This window comes from Tasmannia lanceolata, unplaced genomic scaffold (assembly GCF_043159265.1).
Source record: "Tasmannia lanceolata isolate RefF3 unplaced genomic scaffold, GAP_Taslan_0.1 ptg000006l, whole genome shotgun sequence".
Lineage (NCBI taxonomy): Eukaryota > Viridiplantae > Streptophyta > Magnoliopsida > Canellales > Winteraceae > Tasmannia > Tasmannia lanceolata.
Window position 1 is genome coordinate 23,368,092 of NW_027518683.1, and position 22,610 is coordinate 23,390,701.

At 42.4% G+C, this 22,610-nt stretch overlaps 1 pseudogene; it reads right to left on the bottom strand.

The window, feature by feature from the left end:
* Positions 1-14,183: 14,183 nt before the first annotated feature.
* On the bottom strand, positions 14,184-15,350 carry LOC143878850 (cinnamoyl-CoA reductase 1 pseudogene; annotated as a pseudogene).
* Positions 15,351-22,610: the final 7,260 nt, after the last annotated feature.

Consider the following 22,610-nt stretch of genomic DNA (forward strand, 5'->3'; position numbering starts at 1 on the left):
AAGACTCTCTAATAGCACCGCTAAGAAAGACAAAAAAGTCAAAGACTTTCTAATAAAACTACTAAAAGGACGAATGAGTCAAAGACTCTCTAATAATACCACCCAAAGGACGAATGAGTCAAAGACTCTCTAATAAAAATTACTAAAGAAGATAAATGAGTCAAAGACTCCCAGCAAGATCAATAAAGACAACAAAGTCAAAGACTCTCTAATAACACTATCTAAAGGACGAGCGAGTCAAAGACTCTCTAGCAAAATCATCCAAAGGACGAATGAGTCAAAGACTCTCTAAAAGAATGAAACACGAGTCAAAGACTCCACTGATACCAACTAAAGGATAGACGGATACCAACTAAAAGATAGACGAGTCAAAGACTCTCTAAAAGATAAGGAAACACGAGTCGAAGACTCCACTAACACTAACTAAAGGATAGATGAGTCAAAGACTCTCTAAAAGAAAAGGAAACACGAGTCAAAGACTCCACTAACACTAACTAAAGGATAGATGAGTCAAAGACTCTCTAAAAGAAAAGGAAACACGAATTTGCACATTTGGCAGAGGTAAAACACCCAGCCGGGCCGGACAGCTACCTAGCCCTATGGTGCAACAAATGTGCAACCCAATACCCATAAGGGTAGGGGTATACTGCCAAGCCGAGTAGGGTGTTCTTCCAAAACCAAACGGCGCACAAAGAGGAGGTTTAGCAAGTGAATGAGACCGGGCGGGTCTAAATGGAATAAGAGACCTTGTGCATATTTGGCAAAGGTAAAACACCCAGCCGGGCCGGACAGCTACCTAGCCCTAGGGTGCAACAAATGTGCAACCCAATACCCATAAGGGTAGGGGTATACTGCCAAGCCGAGTAGGGTGTTCTCCCAAAACCAAACGGCGCTCAAAGAGGAGGTTTAGCAAGTGAATGAGACCGGGCGGGTCTAAAAGGAATAAGAGACCTTGTGCATATTTGGCAAAGGTAAAACACCCAGCCGGGCCGGACAGCTACCTAGCCCTAGGGTGCAACAAATGTGCAACCCAATACCCATAAGGGTAGGGGTATGGAGCCAAGCCGAGTAGGGCGTTCTTCCAAAACCAAACGAAGCATAAAGAGGACTAACGAGAGAATGAGACCGGGTGGGTCTCCCAAACACACACAAAGATGGGCTCCAAGTAACCTTATCTTTGCCCTTGCAAGGGGGAAGCAAGGCTAAGACAACTAATTGACCAAATTGGTCTCTGATTAACAGAGGCACAAATTGAGGTGCAACGTCAGAGAGGATTCTACAAATGAGGCTTGCCTCCAAAGAAGGATTGCCTAACGAGACAGAGTATGTCTCCTAGTACAGGTTATAGTGTCTAAAGAAATTTAATCAGAAATCCAAAAGACTGTGCTAGTCTATCCAAAGAGAGAGGAAAAAGGATACCAGATAATCTCAAATTTTCAATCAATTATTATAAAAACAAATCAAATATCAGCAAAATATGATCTACAACTAAAGAGTACACAACCTGTAGCAATCATAAAATGATAAACAACATTAATTAGTCCAGACCAGCCGCTGGATAGCCTAATAAAGCAAAAAAAAATGATATTAAACACTTCAAAGCCAACCACAAACCCCAATACGGGGACTCCAACGAAATCAGATGATGCCAAAGTAATCATCTGATTTCAATACACATATAATATTTCTACAAACCGCCTTGAAATCAGACAGTACTCATGTCGATAAAATCGAATAGAGTAGTCATCTGATTTCCTTCTCCACTTAAACAATTTATTTAAATAAATACAAGAAATAGAACCTGATTGGAGATTATGCCGGAATGAACACCCTTCAATGCCTCGCAACTAGAATTACGTGAATAGGAGGCAGATCCAAGACAGCAGAAAGCTAATCCGATTTGGGGAGGAACGGAGCGATGACCGAATTCGCAAAGAAATGATCGGCATCTCGTCCCGAGATGAACTCCCTCTTCCTCTTCTTCTTACTTCTCCTTGAAATGATCTAAAATCTCAGATCGGAATCCATGGGACTTGCCGGAATTTTTACAGATCTAACCGGAGGAGGTGATATGGTTTACACAGAAGGACCCATGACCGCAGAAAGTGACAAGCTTGCCGGATTTCCAGTAGAAATGTTCTAAGAAGATGATTGGGACATGGCCGGAGCGATGGTGGAGGAGGTGGAAGAAGGCCCGAGAAGGATCGGAGATCCGATGGATCTGATCGGAGAAGGATCGGACGGAGGAAGAAAACCCAATTTCTTTTTCTTTTTCTCTCTCTCTCTGCGAATTTTCCGGCCGTGAACAGTGTCCCTCTTTTTCCTCTCTTCTCAGATCTGAGATTTCAAATCTCAGATCTGTGCTAGATCGGCCGGCTTGGAGGTGAGAGAGATGGCGGTGCGGTCGGAGAAGATGGAGGTTGTGGGGAGGTGGATCGGAGAGGAAGAGTGTGGAGATGGAGGAGGTGCTGCCGGCCGGAGACAATCGGACGGAGGAGGATCGTAGATCCGGTCGGATTTGCAGAAAAAGGGTTGGAGGAGAAGGAGGTTGCTAGAGGAGGAGGTGGATCGGAGAGGAAGAGTGTGGAGATGGAGGAGGTGCTGCCGGCCGGAGACAATCGAACGGAGGAGGATCGTAGATCCGGTCGGATTTGCAGAAAAAAGGTTGGAGGAGAAGGAGGTTGCTAGAGGAGGAGGTGGATCGGAGAGGAGGAAGACTGCCTGAGGTGGAAGAAGGCCGGAGAAGGATCGGAGACGATCGGATCTCTCTCTTTCTCTCTTTCTTTATGTTGGAGGTTGGTAGATTTCTCACCTTTCCGTCCGAACTACGGATGGCTTGATCCCTAGCTGAGGGGTACGTAGGCAGCTCAGGCGTGCTGCTGGCATCCTGAGTGCAGTCACCATTTTTGTAAATATTTCTCACCATTTTTGTAAATATTTCTCACCTTTCCGTCCGAAATACGGATGGCTTGATCCCTAGCTAAGGGGCACGTAGGCAGCTCAGGCGTGCTGCTGGCATCCTGAGTTCAGTCACCATTTCTTTTTTACACCCTTTTTAATCACCATTTTTGTAAATATTTCCACAATTTCCACAATTTCCGTCACTTCACCATTTTTGCACCCTTTCTTTTTACACTATTTTCACACACTATTTTTACACCCTCTCACCTTTTCATCCACCCAAGTTCAGTCAAACCCTTTTAATAAATATTTTCAAACATTTCAAAACAAAAGCAAAAAAATGGGCAAGGACGGTGATTGCCAGGTCACTCGGAGCCCTCTTTTCATTCCATTTCCGGTTTTCATCATGGTTTGCCGGTTTTATCGATTTTCCGACGTTTTTATCGCGTTTTGGGACGGGCGACGACGTAGCGTGGCCCCTTCGCAGGGATTGTCCTCGCTGAGCCCAACGATAGGCTATGACGATCGTGAGACCTATCCGATCTTCAGCGGATCAGGATTGTTGAGTTTGATTCATTAGACTCCCTGAGCCTATCGTACGCTCCCTTTTATTTTCCCTGGTATTCTCGGTCCTCATGTACCTTCGATTTATCGATTCATTTCTTTCCTCGCATCTTTTGTTTATCGTGTGTTTGTCTTTGGTTCCTTGTGTGTTTACTTTCAGCTTGCTTATTATTTGTGTGCTTAGTTTCACATGCTTAGCTGTGGCTATTTACGGCTTTCTGCTTACCATATTGTGGACCCGCGATCCGAGACGGGGGCGGGGGGGACGTGCCCCCCACGCGAGTCTCAGGATCATCCACGTGAAGGAGAGCCCCGCCAAGGAACTCTCGAAAGAGTGCCCCTCACAGCATGAGCGGCGATGTGAAGTGAGATACCTCTCGATTCGGGGACCAGCCCGGATTCGAGACGCACCTCGAATAAAGAAAGAGTCGCCATCCAAGGAAGTGGGCCCTGGATCCCATGCTGTGCTCTGTCGCCTGATAACCAGAGATACAAAAGGTCCGTGCCTGATGACGAATGGGGAAGGGGTTAGGCGCCCCCAATTCGCCCAAGTGCAAGCACCTGGTCTCTTATGCCATTTATTATTAACTTTGAAGAGTTTTGGGCGAAAATCATGTGAAATGGGAACGAAGATTCCCGAGATAACGTCTAGCTAATCATGCATATCTCGGAGATGAATAAGAAGCACACACAAAAAGAAATGAAAGATATGACACCTAAGAATAGCTAGGTTATGAGTGTCATGCCTGATTGGTGTCTAAGTTCTGGTGGACAAACACATGCATACTACAGCTAAGAGTATAGGATCTGTACATGAAAGTAAGAAAATACAGTAAAACACACACCACAACACGACTCCACACAACAAACCCTAAACTCTAATGCGATAATTGACTCGGACCAAGATGGCCATCCATCTTAGCTGCACTACGTATCCCGGCCTCGGGAAGAATCAGAGCCAACGTAGTTCGGCGACCTATACTAAACTACAATGCCTAACCTTCTAGGACCGCTATCCTAGACTCGATCAACTAGACCTGACTAGTTTTTAAAGCTTCTTGCGCCATTGCTTAAGTTCAAGTGAATGGTAATTTTTAGGACTCCCTATATGCCATAACTAATTCAAGCGGACCCTACACCCTATGTGTGACTAGGCTGTGCGTCCTAAGGAAAACCATGGGCTCTCTAAGCGCGTTCTAGTCTAGCCATCGGCTCGACTAAGTGTCTAACCGACCACGACTCGAGGCCTCCTAACTCTGAGGACACTCACACGACCAGACACGGCAAAGCAACATAATCAGGACAGACTCCACACTCTAAGACACCCTCAAACGCCTAGGACTGACTCCTAACTCTATGGGAAGATCTTTTGAAAATTGTTGGTAAAATTATTTTGAAGAATTTTTATAGTTTTGGAAGGTTTTGAAGTTGTGAAAATTGTGAAAGTTGTGAAGTTGTGGAAGTTGCGGAAGTTGCGAAAATTGTGGAAATTGTGAGAAATTGTGAAAATTGTGGAAATTGTGGAAATTATGGAAATTGTGAGAAATATTTACAAAAAATGGTGTAAAAAGAGTGGTGAAAAGGGTGTGTGAAAATAGTGTAAAAAAAATAATGGTGTAAAAAAAAGAATGGTGACTGCACTCAGGATGCCAGCAGCACGCCTGAGCTGCCTACGTACCCCTCAGCTAGGGATCAAGCCATCCGTAGTTCGGACCAGATTTTCCTAACTACACTCTAATGACTCGAGATTTTTGAGATTTTTGATTTTTCAGATGTTTTTTATTTTTTCGACACAAGAGGACAGAATCCTATCATCACAAGGGGAGGACAGACTCCTGATATCCCGCAAAGGTTGGACAGCATCCTATGCTTTGCGGGGGGGAAATGAACAGAATCACGACTCTGCAAGGGTTGGACAGCATCCTATACCTTGCAGGAGTGGATAGAAAAAAACGCGGAACTTGATGAGAGGGTGGACAGAATCCTAACCCTTATGATGATAGGACAGACCCCTGAAAGACTGAAGGACTGACTCCTATGCTGAAGACCGACTCTGAAAGATGGAAGGACGGAATCCTAAATTTTATGAAGGGATAGGACAGAATCCTAAACTCTACAGGGGTAGGACAGACACCTAAACCCTAGGATGGTAAGACTGACTCCTAAACTCTCTAGGAAGAAATCCCTTAACCTGCGAAGACTCTAAGGCAAGAAGGGAAGGGGTTGGCTCAAGAAGCATTCCGTCATAGCCTGATCCTTGAGGACAGGAACTCTGAAACTGAATCCTCAGGCGAGGACTAAAGAATTGACGAAATCGTCGGAGTTCGGAGTTCGGATTCCGTTGGAGTCAACAGAGCTGAAGATAAATGATTGAAAGCTCACACAGTAAACGGACGATGTGAAGGCGCAAATTGGATCGGGCGCGGTCTTGGCTCCGGCCAAACTACCGGAGAAGAAGATCAAGGACTCTTCCCCTCCTCTTTCTGCTATTTTCCTCCCTCTGGTTTTTCTTCGCGAGAGAGAGAGATCGGAGGGAGACTCATCATGAGTCATCATGAGGGGGAGAGAAAAATGAGAGTGGTTGTCCCCCTCATGTCCCCCCCATTTTCTTAATTTTTCAAAAAAAATAAAAATAAAAATCATTACATGCATCGGATACCAAAAGAAAACGAAAAAACACTCATTACGCCCGTTTTAAAAATCAAAAGAAAATGATGATGTCCTTTTTCTCTCTTTGAATACAAGCGGGCCCCACATCAGCGGGCCCCACACAAGCGGGTCCCACACAAACGGGCCCCACACAAAACGGGCCCCACATCAGCGGGCCCCACACCAGCGGGCCCCACACAAACGGGCCCCACACAAACGGGTCCCACACAGCGGGCCCCACACCAGCGGGCCCCACACAAACGGGCCCCACATCAGCGGGCCCCACACCAGCAGGCCCCACACCAGCGGGCCCCACACAATATGCCGTGACAAATCAACTAGAACAAAAGAAATGAAAACTAGCAAACCTATTCAAAACCAAAATAATCAAAGTACCAGACTCTTCATATCATCAAGAATTACAGCAGCACTCCATGATGAATTTGCAAGAAGAAATGAGAAAAATTATAAGTAAAACCCTTACCTGAAAAGATGATTTGATTCTTATGGGCTAGGCATTTGCTGGTAACCAGGTGTTGTCATTCAAGTGATCGGATTTCAGCGGAACTACAAAGGAACTAGCCAACCGGGACATGGCCGGAATCCGGCAATGGTGCGATCGGAGAAGATGAAGTGAGGGAAGGGTTTTGGGATTTTTTTTTTCTCTCTCTCTCTCTATTGATTTTCTCTTTTTTTCTTCTGCCGTCCCTCCCTCTGGTTTTTTTCTTTTTTTCTTTCCTCTCTGGTTTTTTTTTTTCTTCCAGTTCCCTCTCTCGGTTTCTTCTGCCCTTTTCTCTCCTCTGCGAGAGATGAGAGCTTGAGTGGGGAGACCATCATGAGGAGAAGAACTCATGATGAGTTCTTGTCCCCCCTTGTCACCCCAAATTCCCTTATATTTTTGCAAAAAAAATAAAAAACAATAATCAAATGCATTGGATGCCATAAAAAATCAAAACATACTCATTACATGCAATTTAAAAACAAGGGAAATGATGACTGTCCTTATTCTCTCTTTGAATATAAGCGCATCCCACATTAGCGGGCCCCACACCAGCGGGCCCCACATCAGCGGGCCCCACACCAGCGGGTCCCACACCAGCGGGTCCCACACCAGCAGGCCCCACATCAGCGGGCCCCACACAAACGGGCCCCATATCAGCGGGCCCCACACCAGCGGGTCCCACACAAACGGGCCCCACACCAGCGGGTCCCACACAAACGGGCCCCACACAAACGGGCCCCACATCAGCGGGCCCCACACCAGCGGGCCCCACACAAGCGGGCCCCACACAATATGCCGTGACAAATCAACTAGAACAAAAGAAATGAAAACTAGCAGACCTATTCAAAACCAAAATAATCAAAGTACCAGACTCTTCCTATCATCAAGAATTACAGCAGCACTCCATGATGAATTTGCAAGAAGAAATGAGAAAAATTATAAGTAAAACCCTTACCTAAAAAGATGATTTGATTCTTATGGGCTAGGCATTTGCTGGTAACCAGGTGTTGTCATTCAAGTGATCGGATTTCAGCGGAACTACAAAGGAACTAGCCAACCGGGACATGGCCGGAATCCGGCAATGGTGCGATCAGAGAAGATGAAGTGAGGGAAGGGTTTTGGGATTTTTTTTCTCTCTCTCTCTCTCTCTACTGATTTTCTCTTTTTTTCTTCTGCCGTCCCTCCCTCTGGTTTTTTTCTTTTTTTCTTTCCTCTCTGGTTTTTTTTTTTCTTCCAGTTCCCTCTCTCGGTTTCTTCTGCCCTTTTCTCTCCTCTGCGAGAGATGAGAGCTTGAGTGGGGAGACCATCATGAGGAGAAGAACTCATGATGAGTTCTTGTCCCCCCTTGTCCCCCCAAATTCCCTTATATTTTTGCAAAAAAAATAAAAAACAATAATCAAATGCATTGGATGCCATAAAAAATCAAAACATACTCATTACATGCAATTTAAAAACAAGGGAAATGATGACTGTCCTTATTCTCTCTTTGAATACAAGCGCATCCCACATTAGCGGGTCCCACACAAGCGGGTCCCACACCAGCGAGTCTCACACCAGCGGGTCCCACACCAGCGGGCCCCACACCAGCGGGCCCCACACCAGCGGGTCCCACACCAGCGGGTCCCACATCTGCGGGTCCCACATCAGCGGGTCCCACACAAGCGGGTCCCACATCAGCGGGCTCCACACAAACGGGTCCTACATCAGCGGGCTCCACACAAACGGGTCCCACATCAGCGGGCTCCACACAAACGGGATTTCGCTTGACCTGGGGATTTCATTCGAATACGCGGGTTTAAGGCCCTGTCAAAATGGGGTGTCTACACATATCTGATATTGCTTGTTTACCTGTAGCTGTGCATGCGGATGTTACTGCTTTCCTAGATGTGATGGGTTAGGAGTAGATGCGGTGAGTTAGGATTTGGATGTCTATTTTCTTTTGCCCATCCCCGGGTCATGCATGCTTAGATAGACGTTTTCTCGGGGATGCTTGTTCCCATTTCACATGATTTTCGCCCAAAATTCTTCAAAGTTAATAATAAATGGCATAAGAGACCAGGTGCTCGCACTTGGGCGAATTGGGGGCGCCTAACCCCTTCCCCATTCGTCATCAGGCACGGACCCTTTATATCTCTGGTTATCTGTTGCGACAGAGCACAGCATGGGATCCAGGGCCCATTTCCTTGGATGGCGACTCTTTCTTTATTCGAGGTGAATCTCGAATCCGGGCTGGTCCCCGAATCGAGAGGTATCTCACTTCACATCGCCGCTCATGCTGTGAGGGGCACTCTTTCGAGAGTTCCTTGGCGGAGCTCTCCTTCACGTGGATGATCCAGAGACTCGCGTAGGGGGCACGTCCCCCCGCCCCGTCTCGGATCGGGGTCCACAGGCTGGCGACTCTGCTGGGGAAAACTGATTTTCTTGGAGAAAGGGATCAGGTCAGACGTAGTTCGGAACGAACTACCCCTGGTTTGTGGGTGTTTGAAAAGAATGTTTGATTTTGTTGAGGCTCAAAGGTGTTTGAAAAAGGATTTTTCAAACTTGGGATTTTTTAGCGTTTAAAGCGCAGGCGTCCAAGGATGGCCTTCTGGTGTTTTGGCATACAAGCTTCTTGAATGGCTAAGGTTCAATGGCTTTGAACTTTTTTCTCTTTCTCTTTTTTTTTTTTTTTTTTTTTGAGGAGTCTGGCGGCATTTCCTGGCAAGACTTCATCTGCACTGTGCAAGCTAGACTGATTGAATTCCCACTTTTCTTTGGGATCTCGCACTGATATTCAGGATTCTACGACTCTGGGTCTTCTCTGAATGCTGAAAATCTTTCAATCTATTTATCAGCTCTGCTTTTTGAGATTCTGACATTCTTGAGGAGTTGACGTGGGGCATGCTCCCTTCTCCTTTCTTCTCTGGATTCTATCCTTCTTTTTTTTATTGGATGTCGGCGTGGCCCCTACTCCTTGAATGCTCTAACTTGAAATTCCATCGAAATGTATAGCCCAAGTATTCTTTTTGGGGTTCATGTTCTATGCTCATGACTTTGTTGTCCGAAAGTCTTCTCTCAATTTTTCATTAACTTCACTTGATGTCTGGTATTCTTCGTTTGAAATTTTTGCTTTTTCGACCTGATGTCTGAAGCTGATGGTGACTTACGTTGAACAATGCCAAGGCACGCTTCCGATTTATCCTCATAGGACCAAGCAACACTTCCTTGAACCGTCTAAATAGGTTTATAGATTCTTTGCGCTCTTCGGGAGATTTTGCCAACCCTTATTTCCCGAGTTTCGGATTTGGATACCACTATCCACGGTATCGATTTCATCTTCAAGTGGCTTTGCTCGACGCTCTTCCTCTCGTCTGATCATCTTTCAAATCTCGAGGAGAATTTCATCGGCATCCTCGTCCGAGGAGGGTGTCTTAATTTGTTTATTAACATTAGATCCAAGAGTGAACATATACAAGAATATTGATGACACTGGAATCCAATGTTCGTTGCATTGAATGTTTGAGGTACATACAATGGTTTTTGACGCGCCACGATAGGCTCTCCATCAAATTCAACAAAAGATGGGACATTGGCTCACAATGAGAGAGACCACAAAACACAACATACTTAGAATTGATATTGACATGGTTAGACTTACCAACTTTGACAGGAGGGTTGGTATACACACTTCAAAGCAAATTTCAAAGATGAGATACTTCATCAGAGGCAACGGATTGGCGCTGAAAGTTCAAGGACAACGTGCCTTCATTGATAATGATTGGAGAGAGCAATCCTGGAGTTAGAATCTCAGAAGAGAGGGCCTCTTTGGTTTCTGTTGATCCAGCTCAAATTGTTCTTTAGCACCTGACAATGGCAAGGCTTTCTCTGGTATGATGTTTTCAAGGAGTTCAAGCTCTGACATTTTTTTTTCAATCATTTTTCAGCCCAGAGGTGGTACAGGTAAAGGTGGCGAGATCCATGAAGGGTTGAAAGGGTAGAGTGGTTCCCATGGTGGGTGAAAGAGGTGCAACACGGTTTCGTGTAGGGTTCTTGGAAGCACCTGAGCTCGAGAAGAGAGGGGATCCCCGTCTATCAGGTCCTGGATATCATCATCATCTCTCTCATTTCTCTCAAGATGAGACTTTCAGCATACTCAGCCATCTGGGCAATGTGAGAGGAAAAAGGTATAGTGGGCTAGACCAAGCGAGTTTAGAGATGAAAGCTTTTTTGGGGTTGATGGTAGACGAGTGACTAAGACTCCTGTCATGGACACCATAAACACTAGGCTCAATGAGAATTAATCGCATGACAATGTAATGTGCAAGTTGAAGCAAAAGGTAGCACAAACACATCCCCTTGGATAAAAATCCGACAGCATAACAACTGTACTTGAAGATGTGGTACGGCAAGTACATGGTTCGTCAACAAGCCTAAAAGGATGATGACCACACTCAAAGTATTTGGAGAAAATTCGACAGCATAACAGCTATACTAGGAGATGTGGTAAGGTAAGCACATGGTTGTCAACGAACCCAAAAGGATGATGATTACGCTTAAGGGTTCTGAAAAAAATCGGCAGCATGACGGCTATACTAGGAGGGTCTCAGCAACTAAACATGAAGAGTATGCCGTCATGGTCAAGATAAAGCAGGGCTCTCAGCAAGAACACACTCCGGTAATGATAATGGCAAGATAGACTCATAATCGACATGCGGAGTACATCTGATCAGGATCAATCAAATGATCAAGCACATGAGAGACAGATCATGACTAAAAGAGCCCAGAATCTGATGATAATCCACAGAATGGATAGAGAAGAATAATTGATTAGATTATGAAGGAAAACTTAACTAGGAAGTAAACCCTAATCTAATAACAAATATGTACATATATATACATATATATACATACTAACCAGGGGCACCAACCCTAGTCTAATCTAGCGGAGCCAAGGAGGTCTCGACTCGTGACAGACTGATGAGTGTACTAGAACCGCGCTGTAGCCACGCAAGGTGAGCCATCCTAGTCTACAAATGGGACAAGACTCCTAACTCTAGGCTTCACATGTGTAAGCAACACATGTTTTTCCTCATATGAATGCAATATAGATGTATATAAACACGGGTACTTCCTAGTTGGTTTTCACTAAGCCAGTAAGTATATACATAATATATAAAACAAAGTAGGGCTCCGGACTCAATCTATCGGGTACTATGCGTATGAAACATACTTAATATGTATAACTCAAGTGCACCGAGTGTTATACATAGTATGCTTCATTGCTCATCGGCTGCTGTAAACACAAGTGCACCGAGTGTTTACGGCCGCAGCGCTGGCGCATAGCTTGGAAATAGATTCAACAGCACCATCAGGGTGTAATGACATCCCAGTCGGGCACGCATCGAATCTATCCCGTGGAGCCAATAATGAAAAACAACGAAAGAAATAAAGAATGAAGAATATGGCAACATATGATGTGCAGTGTGTGAATCCCTCATTTTATTTACGCACCTACTTGGTGCCCCTGGATTTCTAACGATAAAGTTCCCATTTAACTTGGTTTTGACCCAAATTTCTTCAAAATTAATAAAAATGGCATTTTTACAGAGTTAGGCAATGTTTCAAGAAATCCCCAGCAGAGTCGCCAGCCTGTGGACCCCGATCCGAGACGGGGCGGGGGGACGTGCCCCCTACGTGAGTCTCTGGATCATCCACGTGAAGGAGAGCTCCGCCAAGGAACTCTCGAAAGAGTGCCCCTCACAGCATGAGCGGCGATGTGAAGTGAGATACCTCTCGATTCGGGGACCAGCCCGGATTCGAGACGCACCTCGAATAAAGAAAGAGTCGCCATCCAAGGAAATGGGCCCTGGATCCCATGCTGTGCTCTGTCGCAACAGATAACCAGAGATATAAAGGGTCCGTGCCTGATGACGAATGGGGAAGGGGTTAGGCGCCCCCAATTCGCCCAAGTGCGAGCACCTGGTCTCTTATGCCATTTATTATTAACTTTGAAGAATTTTGGGCGAAAATCATGTGAAATGGGAACAAGCATCCCCGAGAAAACGTCTATCTAAGCATGCATGACCCGGGGATGGGCAAAAGAAAATAGACATCCAAATCCTAACTCACCGCATCTACTCCTAACCCATCACATCTAGGAAAGCAGTAACATCCGCATGCACAGCTACAGCTAAACAAGCAATATCAGATATGGTAAGCAGAAAGCAGTAAATAGCCACAGCTAAGCATGTGAAACTAAGCGCACAAATAATAAGCAAGCTGAAAGTAAACACACAAGGAACCAAAGACAAAGACACGATAAACAAAAGATGCGAGGAAAGAAATGAATCGATAAATCGACGGTACATGAGGACCGAGAATACCAGGGAAAATAAAAGGGAGCGTACGATAGGCTCAGGGAGTCTAATGAATCAAACTCAACAATCCTGATCCGCTGAAGATCGGATAGGTCTCACGATCGTCATAGCCTATCGTTGGGCTCAGTGAGGACAATCCCTGCGAAGGGGCCACGCTACGTCGTCGCCCGTCCCAAAACGCGATAAAAACGTCGGAAAATCGATAAAACCGGCAAACCATGATGAAAACCGGAAATGGAATGAAAAGAGGGCTCCGAGTGACCTGGCAATCACCGTCCTTGCCCATTTTTTTGCTTTTGTTTTGAAATGTTTGAAAATATTTATTAAAAGGGTTTGACTGAACTTGGGTGGATGAAAAGGTGAGAGGGTGTAAAAATAGTGTGTGAAAATAGTGTAAAAAGAAAGGGTGCAAAAATGGTGAAGTGACGGAAATTGTGGAAATTGTGGAAATATTTACAAAAATGGTGATTAAAAAGGGTGACTGAACTCAGGATGCCAGCTGCACGCCTGAGCTGCCTACGTACCCCTCAGCTAGGGATCAAGCCATCCGTAGTTCGGAACAGATTTCCTAACTACTCTTAAAAGACTCAAATTTTTGAGGATTTTTGTTTTTAGATGTTTTTGAATTTTCAAGTGTTTTTGAAATTTTTGAATGTTTTTGAGTTTTTGACACAAAAGGACAAATTCCTATCATCATAAGGGGAGGACAAACTCCTGATATCCCGCAAAGGTTGGACAGCATCCTATGCTTTGCGGGGAGAAAAGACTGAATCATGACTCTGCAAGGGTTGGACAGCATCCTATGCCTTGCGAGAGTGGATAAAGATCACATGATTTGATGAGAGGCTGGATAGAATCCTAACCCCTATGATGATAGGACAGGCTTTTGAAACTGAAAATGAGAGAAAGAGGCTAATGAGACTAGGCTAGTCTCCTAAAAGAGAAATGACAACTGATGTTTATGAGACATGGCTTGTCTCCTATAGAAGAGAAAACACATAAGGGTGCTAGTGAGACTGGGCAAGTCTCCTAAACTCTGAGAACGTTACGACCAATGAGACAAAGCCTGTCTCCAAAAGGTTCGACTTTTCTGCTGAGACATAGCTTGTCTCCCTAAATGGGCTCTAGATGACAATGTTTAAGAGTTTCCAAAAGACTGGGAAAGTCTTAAAAACAAACGAGGGGAGGTTTACTCGGACTAAGAGAGTCCCCTAAGGATGGGCTTGGGCTAACGCCTTCATCGCCCATAAAAAGAACTCTGTTTTCCTTGGTTCATATTTTCCTGTTAATAACTTGATGAGAAACAAACTGCTGGAATTCACAGTGGGTTGCAGCAGTGGTCCAAAAACGAAGGGTGGGCAAACTGAGACAACATCGAGCCCATTTTTCTCTCCATACTCCAATGCCTTTTTCTCTGCCGCTGTTTTGGAAAAGTAATACCAATTCTCAGTTGTCTTGCAATATTCAAGGTCAGACCAAACATCTTCATCCATAGCTCCATCTTTTGGCCACTTTGGGGATCATCACAACAGCAGCAACAACTGACACATAGACAACTCGTTTTACTTTTGTCTCTAAACTTGCCTTTAGTACATTCAATGTACCCGTGACTGCAGGTTCAACCAATTCAATCTCTGGATTGGGCACACTGCCTGCTGGAACGGGACTTACAACATGGAAAACTCCATCACATCCTGCAATGGCTCTGCATAAGGAACCTTAATCCAACAAGTCTGCCTTGAAGAGCTGTAGGTTCTCTGAGGCATTGTCTAATTTCTTCAAATGGGCATTCTTTTCATCATCTGTGAAATGTTAGTTATAGGTCGGGTGAGCACATAAACAAGAGCAACTTGATAGTACAGAACCTTCTTAAACCAGTAGGCCCATGAAATCCTCCCATAACTTTTGCTCTGAATTTGTTGCTTCAATCTTATTTTAAATGTCAACAAATGTTTTGGCACTATAAACACTGAAAACGCCTAAAGCAACTGCATATAGGCTAAGATTGGCCACCATTGTAAAAGCATTACGACAGCTTGCGAGCGCAACTCTGCTTGTTGGATTCAATGTGATGCAATTAACCATTGACATATGTGAAACTTGAGTAGCAGCCCAACCCATATTGAAAATTGCGGCAAATGTGCTGTACCCAATTGTTTGCAGAGCAGAGGAATTGTTCCCGAAGATTTTACAAGGCAGACAACCACCAAAACAGAAGAAAAGGAAATAGCAACCAGAATTGATCCTCCAAAGTGCCACATTTTGAAATGACCAAACCTGTCTATCAGCTCTCCAGCAAATATGGTTGTAAATCCATCAGCAACTTGACCAGAAAGCAGGACAGCAGAGGCAAGAGAATCAAGGAAAATCATGTACATGTCTTCATACTAAAGTAAGCCTAATGATTATATTGCCTCTCGATATGCTCTCAAACACAGTCATACACTCAAACAGGTTCAGAAAATAGACAAACCAATTCAAAGCTTTTACCAAAGACAAACACAATTGATCATGGCACGTTAAATCATGTGAATCCTCTGTCAGAATCAGCATTATATAATAAAAATTTGTCAAGAAACAAGCAGATCCCATGCCCTTATCAATGCTATAACCGATCTTAACCAAACAGGATATGCAAACCCTATGCCAAGCTTTATAATGTGTTATACAGACCAACAAAATGGACAAGTTTTTATGCTTAATTTCGATGAAAACCTTTTGAATATGAACTTAGCTATCATATAGACCACACAAACAGTATAGTGAAAACCAAGGTCAAAGGAATCAATTTCCACTCCCTTTCCAAAAACAAAATTCTATTCATAGAACGACCTTTCACAGGACGTCGAAATAACAAATCTAGCAACAAAGAAACTAAACATAAAAATCTGGCCACTATGATGTAATTTAAGAACCAAAACCACCCCACAGTGAATCAAAATAACAGATTCGCATGCCAACAACATTCAATCATAGAAATAAGAGCAATCACAAAACTCTCACACTAAAATAGAATTAATTGACAATATTACCTGAATGTGATGAACTCCACCAAATTCTTCTCTTTTATCTCTTTATCACTGATTCTCTTTTGATCTCTCACTCTCCATTACTCATATTTATTTTAAAAAAATTTCTTTTGCAATGTAGAATCTCCAGATCCCTTTTCCTTGTTATGCGTTTCAAAAATAAGAAGTGAAAGATCCAAACTCTAATCGATCTTGTCTTCCTAGAACCTCTCTATTCTTTGAAAATTGGGGATCTTCAAAACAGGGAGAGCGAAAACAGATTGTCCGAGGATTAGCCGGAGCACGGTCGGAGAATGACCGGAGAAGAAGGAAAAACAAGTTAGGGTTTTGATCTGTGATCTGAGGGTTTGGATCGGAAATTTAAAGAGAAGATTTATCTCTCTTGCTCTCAGATCACAGATCTCTCTCGGAGTTTAGATGATCGGCCGGAGCTCAAGCTCACCCGAAGATGAAGATCGGAGAAGAAGAAGAAAGGAGTTAGGGTTTGGTGGTGGGAAATGAGGGTAGAAGATGTGGATTGAGGTAATGGTAAAGAAATGAAAGGGAGAGAAGAAGGTAGGGTCGGATTTTGAGACAACAGCCGGATTCCGGCAAGGAGTTTGCCAGAAGAGATGGTCGGACAAATCTCTCTCTCTCTCTCTCTCTCTCTCTCTCTCTCTCTCTTTCTCTCTGCCGATTTTTCCTTTTTTTTCTTTTTTTTGCTGTGTTTTTTTTCTACTGTTCTCCTCCTCCCCTTTTTTTTCTGGTTTTTTTTCTTCTGTTCTCCTCTTTTCTGCGAGAGAACCGAGCTCAGTGGGGAGGCTCATCATGAGGAGAGAAACTCATGATGAGTTCTTGTCCCCCCAAATTCCCTTATATTTTTGCAAAAAAAATAAAAAACAATAATCAAATGCATTGGATGCCATACGAAAACCAAAACTACTCATTACGCCCATTTTAAAAACAAAGAAAATGATGACTGTCCTTATTCTCTCTTTGAATACAAGCGGGTCCCACATCAGCGGGTCCCACACAAGCGGGTCCCACACCAGCGGGCTCCACACAAACGGGTCCCACATCAGCGGGCCCCACACAAACGGGTCCCATATCAGCGGGCCCCATACAAGAGGGTCCCACACCAGCGGGTCCCACACCAGCGGGCCCCACACAAACGGGTCCCACACCAACGGGCCCCACACAAACGGGTCCCACATTCTCTTTTGCTCGGATTAATTCCATTCATTTTCCGCCTGACCTCGGGATTTCATTCGAATACGCGGGTTTAGGGCCCTGTCAAAATGGGGTGTCTACAGGTTTAGGGAGTTTTTTTGAACCGAACCAATCACATCAGTTTGGAGAAAATCCAAACCATAACCAAACCGATCCGGGGGGGGTATAACTGAACCAAACCAAACCAATTTTGACCGGTTCGGTTCGGTTGGTTCACGGTTTACCCAGTACAAATCCAAATCAAGTAGTTAAATACATTTATCTATAAAAAAAAGGTTAATCTATTCAAATCGACCATCAACGGTGTGCAACGAGACCGGCAAGCTCTCTAAGTAAGCTCTATCTGTCTTCCCTCTCTGTCTCTCTCACGAAACAAAAAAAGAAGAGACCCCTCCCTCTCTAACCCTAATCGAGGGCCTTATAAAGGGGATGACACCCCTCCTTTTTGTTCTCTTGGACAACCCCTCTAAGTATTTAGGACTATTCTCTTTACACTTCTAAGGCGTGGTCTAAGGGGAAGGGGTGAATGTATTCTTTACTTTTGAATACAATGAATTGATATAGACAAACCTCCCTTGTTTAAATCACCCATCTTCTCTTTGCAAATGAAATAACTCACCTTATATTTGATAATGACACAAAATAAGTAAGTCTTTTCCTCCATTTCTCAGTTCGGTTCGGTTAGTTTTCAGTTTAAAAATCTAAAACCGTGAACCAAACCGATGGGATCGGTTTGGTAAAATTCTAAACCGTGACCGAACCAATGCTGAGAAAAACCTAACCAAACCAAACCAAAAGGCCCGGTTCGGTTCGGTTCGGTTTATCGGTTTGGCCGGTTTTTTGTGCAGCCCTAAATAGAATGGGTTTCCTTCCGATATAAGCATTTCTATGAGATATAAGCATTTTTATTATTCTTGACTAGATAAGGTTATTTCTGTTATTACCATTAAAAAAAGTATATTTCTATTATTTTCCATGAATTAGTGGTATTTTGGCCATTTTATAAGATATGGATATTTTGACTATTTTTTTTATGAGATTTAGGTATTTTTGTCATTTCCTTGAGATAAGGCACTTTTGTCACTTTTCATGACATATCAATATTTTGTCATTTTATGAGATTTAGGCATTCCATATGTCATGAAATGGGATATTTTAGTTATTTTCTATGAGATAAAAGCCCCTTGGTCATTTCTTTTTTGATGAGATAAAAGCCCCTTGGTCATTGTCAACACTATATGAGATTTTTGGTTATATTTATGAGATAGTGGTACTTTTAAAAGTTTTTGTGAGATGAGTATTTTGATCCATTTTTATGAGATAGGAGCAATTATGTCATTTTATGAGAAGGGTATTTTGTCATTTTTAATCAGATAGAGGTAATTAGGTCATTTTCTATTAGATATGGGTATACTATTATGGTCATTTTAATGGCATAGGAGTGATTTGATCAACCTCTTTGTGAATTGTAGCCAATGGCTTCACTTTCTTGGTACAGGTTCATGAATTACACTAGACAAAAGGGTAGGGGTGTCTATACCAATTTCTTGGGTATTTTCAGGAAATATTTTGCAATATCTGGGCACAACCCTCTTTAAGTGAGGAGAAATGATCAATTTGTAGACCGAAGCATACATATTTGGTCAATTCAAGCACATCATTGCATTTTCCATTTGCCACCATGTGATTCCTTCAATCCAAACGCACCCTTAAGAATCCAAATGCACCCTTAAAGCACGAGTCTAAGCCCGTTAGGACCTCTCAGCATTCTCCATAAACTACAATAAACCCAAGTTTATCAATGATTTCACTTTACATTCTCTCTTTCAGATCCTGTCATTAGAAGTAATTGCCCATCAGCAACTTGAAGAGTTTCTAATCCCAAATACATTGGTCTTTCAAGCACATCCAGTTATGTAGTTAGCGCATGCCTCTTGATGACTCATGAATTTAGTTATTCTCCATCTCCCCTTTATGACATTGAAAAAATAAATCCTAAGCAAGATCATCTTCTCTCTATAATTGACGTGGCTACATACATCTCCAACGTCTCTTTCTCACATGAAGATGAGGATTAGAAAACTTAACGTTCTCTTTCTCATTATGAACAACCTATTTACGTTGGAGCCCAATAAATGAATGGGTTAGATATTCAAACAAGGTCGCTGCAATGCAGTTTTTTTTTAATATTCAGATGTCTCATGTACGGGCTTACACCATATAAAAACTCGAGATGGAGATACTTTGACTATCTTCTATGAAATTATATTTTTTTTTTTTAAGGAAGAATGCTAACGGACTTTGGTGGCGTGGACTTAAAGAGTGCCGCCAAATCCCCGCTTTATTTTGAGAAAATGGACATCAAATGGACGGTTTAGATCATCGTATGGTGTAAGCCGTATTGACTAGTTTATACTATATAATTATACCGAGAACGTTTTAGAGTAAAAACTACTGACTAGTTTCTCTGTAGAAAAAAATGGGAGGAGGATTCAAAGTTCTACATCTGGTCAGACCTTTTCTACCAATATTGCCAGGGATCGAGGGTACTTCCTTCAAGGGCAGTGTTCCCTAAATGAGTTTGTCCATTTCCACATTTCTGCTCTATTGTATGCTCCCTCATGGTATGCACTCAAAGACTGGTTCAGAAGATAAGTTCTATTGGCTGTGTGCTTTCCTCGCATCTAATCCAGGTACTTTCACGGAGTTGGGTATTATACCCATTGCGACGTCTGTACTGGTGACGACATTCTTAGTGGGGTATAAGATCATTGAATTTGACAACTCCAACCATGAGGATCCAGTCCTCTTGTAAGTATTTCATTTTTTGGCTTTGTGACAAAGGTATCTGTTCTTAAGCATGAAAGATTAAATAACACCATTTCCAACCTCTTAAGCTTTTGGAGTAATTGGTTGTTTCACATGGTATCATAGCAAATTGCCTGGGTTCAACACTTTTTGATATTAAAAATCTAAATGTGATGGCCAAACCCAAAAGAGGGGCCACATGTGCCACATTTAGGCTAACCCTAAAAAGAGAGGCCACATGTGCTTGTAAATGTTGGAAATTTTAAAGAATTTGAAAAGCCAAAAGTGATTTTTGCCTTGTCTTTAAAATTTAGAGGAAAAGATTCAAATTTTGGTTTCCCTCTTATTTCAAAAGCTAGTGACTTTTGAGTGTTTTTTTAAATGAAAAGATTCTTTTTAATGCCCAAAATGGTTTCCATTTTACCCCATTAATTGCTAAATGGTTATGATAATAACACCTATTAAAGTTGCAAAACCGTTTCATCTCCAACGGTCACAAATATGAATGTTGGAAGAGAAACGTTCAAGGTTCTTAATGGTGGCTTTTCTCAACATTAATACCCATAAATGGTGTCTCTTTCCAACTGACACTTTGGTGTCTACAAAAAGGAGAAGAGAATACGGTTTGGGTAAGGCTAAGAGTTTTTGGGGTCTACGTTTGGGGTGGCTTTTGCCAACAGAAAAAGAAAGAGGTTTACATAGAAAAAGGGTTATGTTTTCTGGTTTTGCTTCATCTCCTTCTGTTCCTTCCGTGTCTGAGCACAGTTCTAAGGTGGTTCTGGGTGGACCAGTCAGCGAGTGCACGTGGACTGGAGCCAACTTTGGTTGTTTTATCTTGGAGCATCGGTTTGCGGATCCCGGTTGCACCGGTAGGGGGCGGATACGATTCTTAAGGAGAGTGACCAGTGGCACGACTCAACCTTCTTCTTCTTAATCGGGTTTCCCATAAATATTTTTCCATCAAAAGAGATAAGTGCAATTTGTTTTTCATGTTTTATTTCAATTATGGTTTAATTTACAATACATGGATTTTTGGCTTCGACTTGCACTGTTTTGAGGTCGAGTAACATGTTTTCGTTTCAAGTAACGTGTTTTGGGTTCAACTAAGCCATATATCATTATTTCATTATTTGTTTATAAGATCTGTAGAAATCTGATCCGTCTATTTTATCCAATAGTCTTAAGAATCATATTTGGGCTTGTTAAGATATGGATTCTATCCAACAGTGTAAGGTATAAAAGATTATATAAAGCCATCTCTAACAGCTTAAGCTTTTGGAGTAATTGGTTGTTTCACACTATGTTTTCTTTTCATGTACATGTTAGTTTGATGATATCTGCACTCCATGATTTGATCGTTAATACTTTTGTACAATTCCCAACAAGCTTTTAAAGGTAAATTGGAATACTTTAAAGTAGAGAATGGGAGGCCAGTGTCACATGTTACATTTGAAAATTTTAGGGTTAGCCACATTTAGGCTAACCATAAAAAGAGGGGCCACATGTGAGGGAGAGTGTCAGGTATAAAAGATTATATAAAACCATCTCCAACAGCTTAAGCTTTTGGAGTAATTGGTTGTTTCACACTATCTTTTATTTTCATGTACATGTTAGTTTGATGATATCTGCACTCCATGTTTTGATCATTAATACTTTTGTACAATTCCCAACAAGCTTTTAAAGGTAAATTGGAATACTTTAAAGTAGAGAATGGGAAGCCCGTGTCACATGTTACATTTGAAAATTTTAGGGTTAGCCACATTTAGGCTAACCATAAAAAGAGGGGCCACATGTGAGGGAGAGTGCCATCTCCAACAGCTTAAGCTTTTGGAGTAATTGGTTGTTTCACACTATCTTTTATTTTCATGTACATGTTAGTTTGTTGATATCTGCACTCCATGTTTTGATCATTAATACTTTTGTACAATTCCCAACAAGCTTTTAAAGGTAAATTTGAATACTTTAAAGTAGAGAATGAGAGGCCAGTGTCACATCTTACATTTGAAAATTTTAGGGTTAGCCACATTTAGGCTAACCATAAAAAGAGGGGCCACATGTGAGGGAGAGTGTTAAGTATAAAAGATTATATAACTCTATCTCAAACTGCTCAAACTTTTGGAGTAATTGGTTGTTTCACACTATCATTTCTTTTTTCATGTACAAGTTAGTGTGATGATATCTGCACTCCATGTTTTGATAATTAATACTTTTGTACAGTTCCCAGCAAGCTTTTAAATGTAAATTTGAATATTTTAAAGTAGAGAATGGGAGATCACCGTCCCATGTTACATGGATTCTTCTGAATGAGTGATGTACCTGTGTTGAATTCCAGTACTTTAAGATTCTCTATGACTCTCTTAGATATCTTTTATTGGTTTTTGAGTCCTCTAACCCTTGTTACATGTATTCTTAAGAATGAGCGACTTACCCATATGGGATTCCATTACTTTAGGATTCTCTATGGCACTTTTAGATATCTTTTTATCTATTTTTCTTAATACTACTGCCAAAATTTTCAATTACCACTTATTTTGAGCTTTATCCATCCTAATAAGAAATTGTTTATTTGAAAATAAAATATTATATTAACTT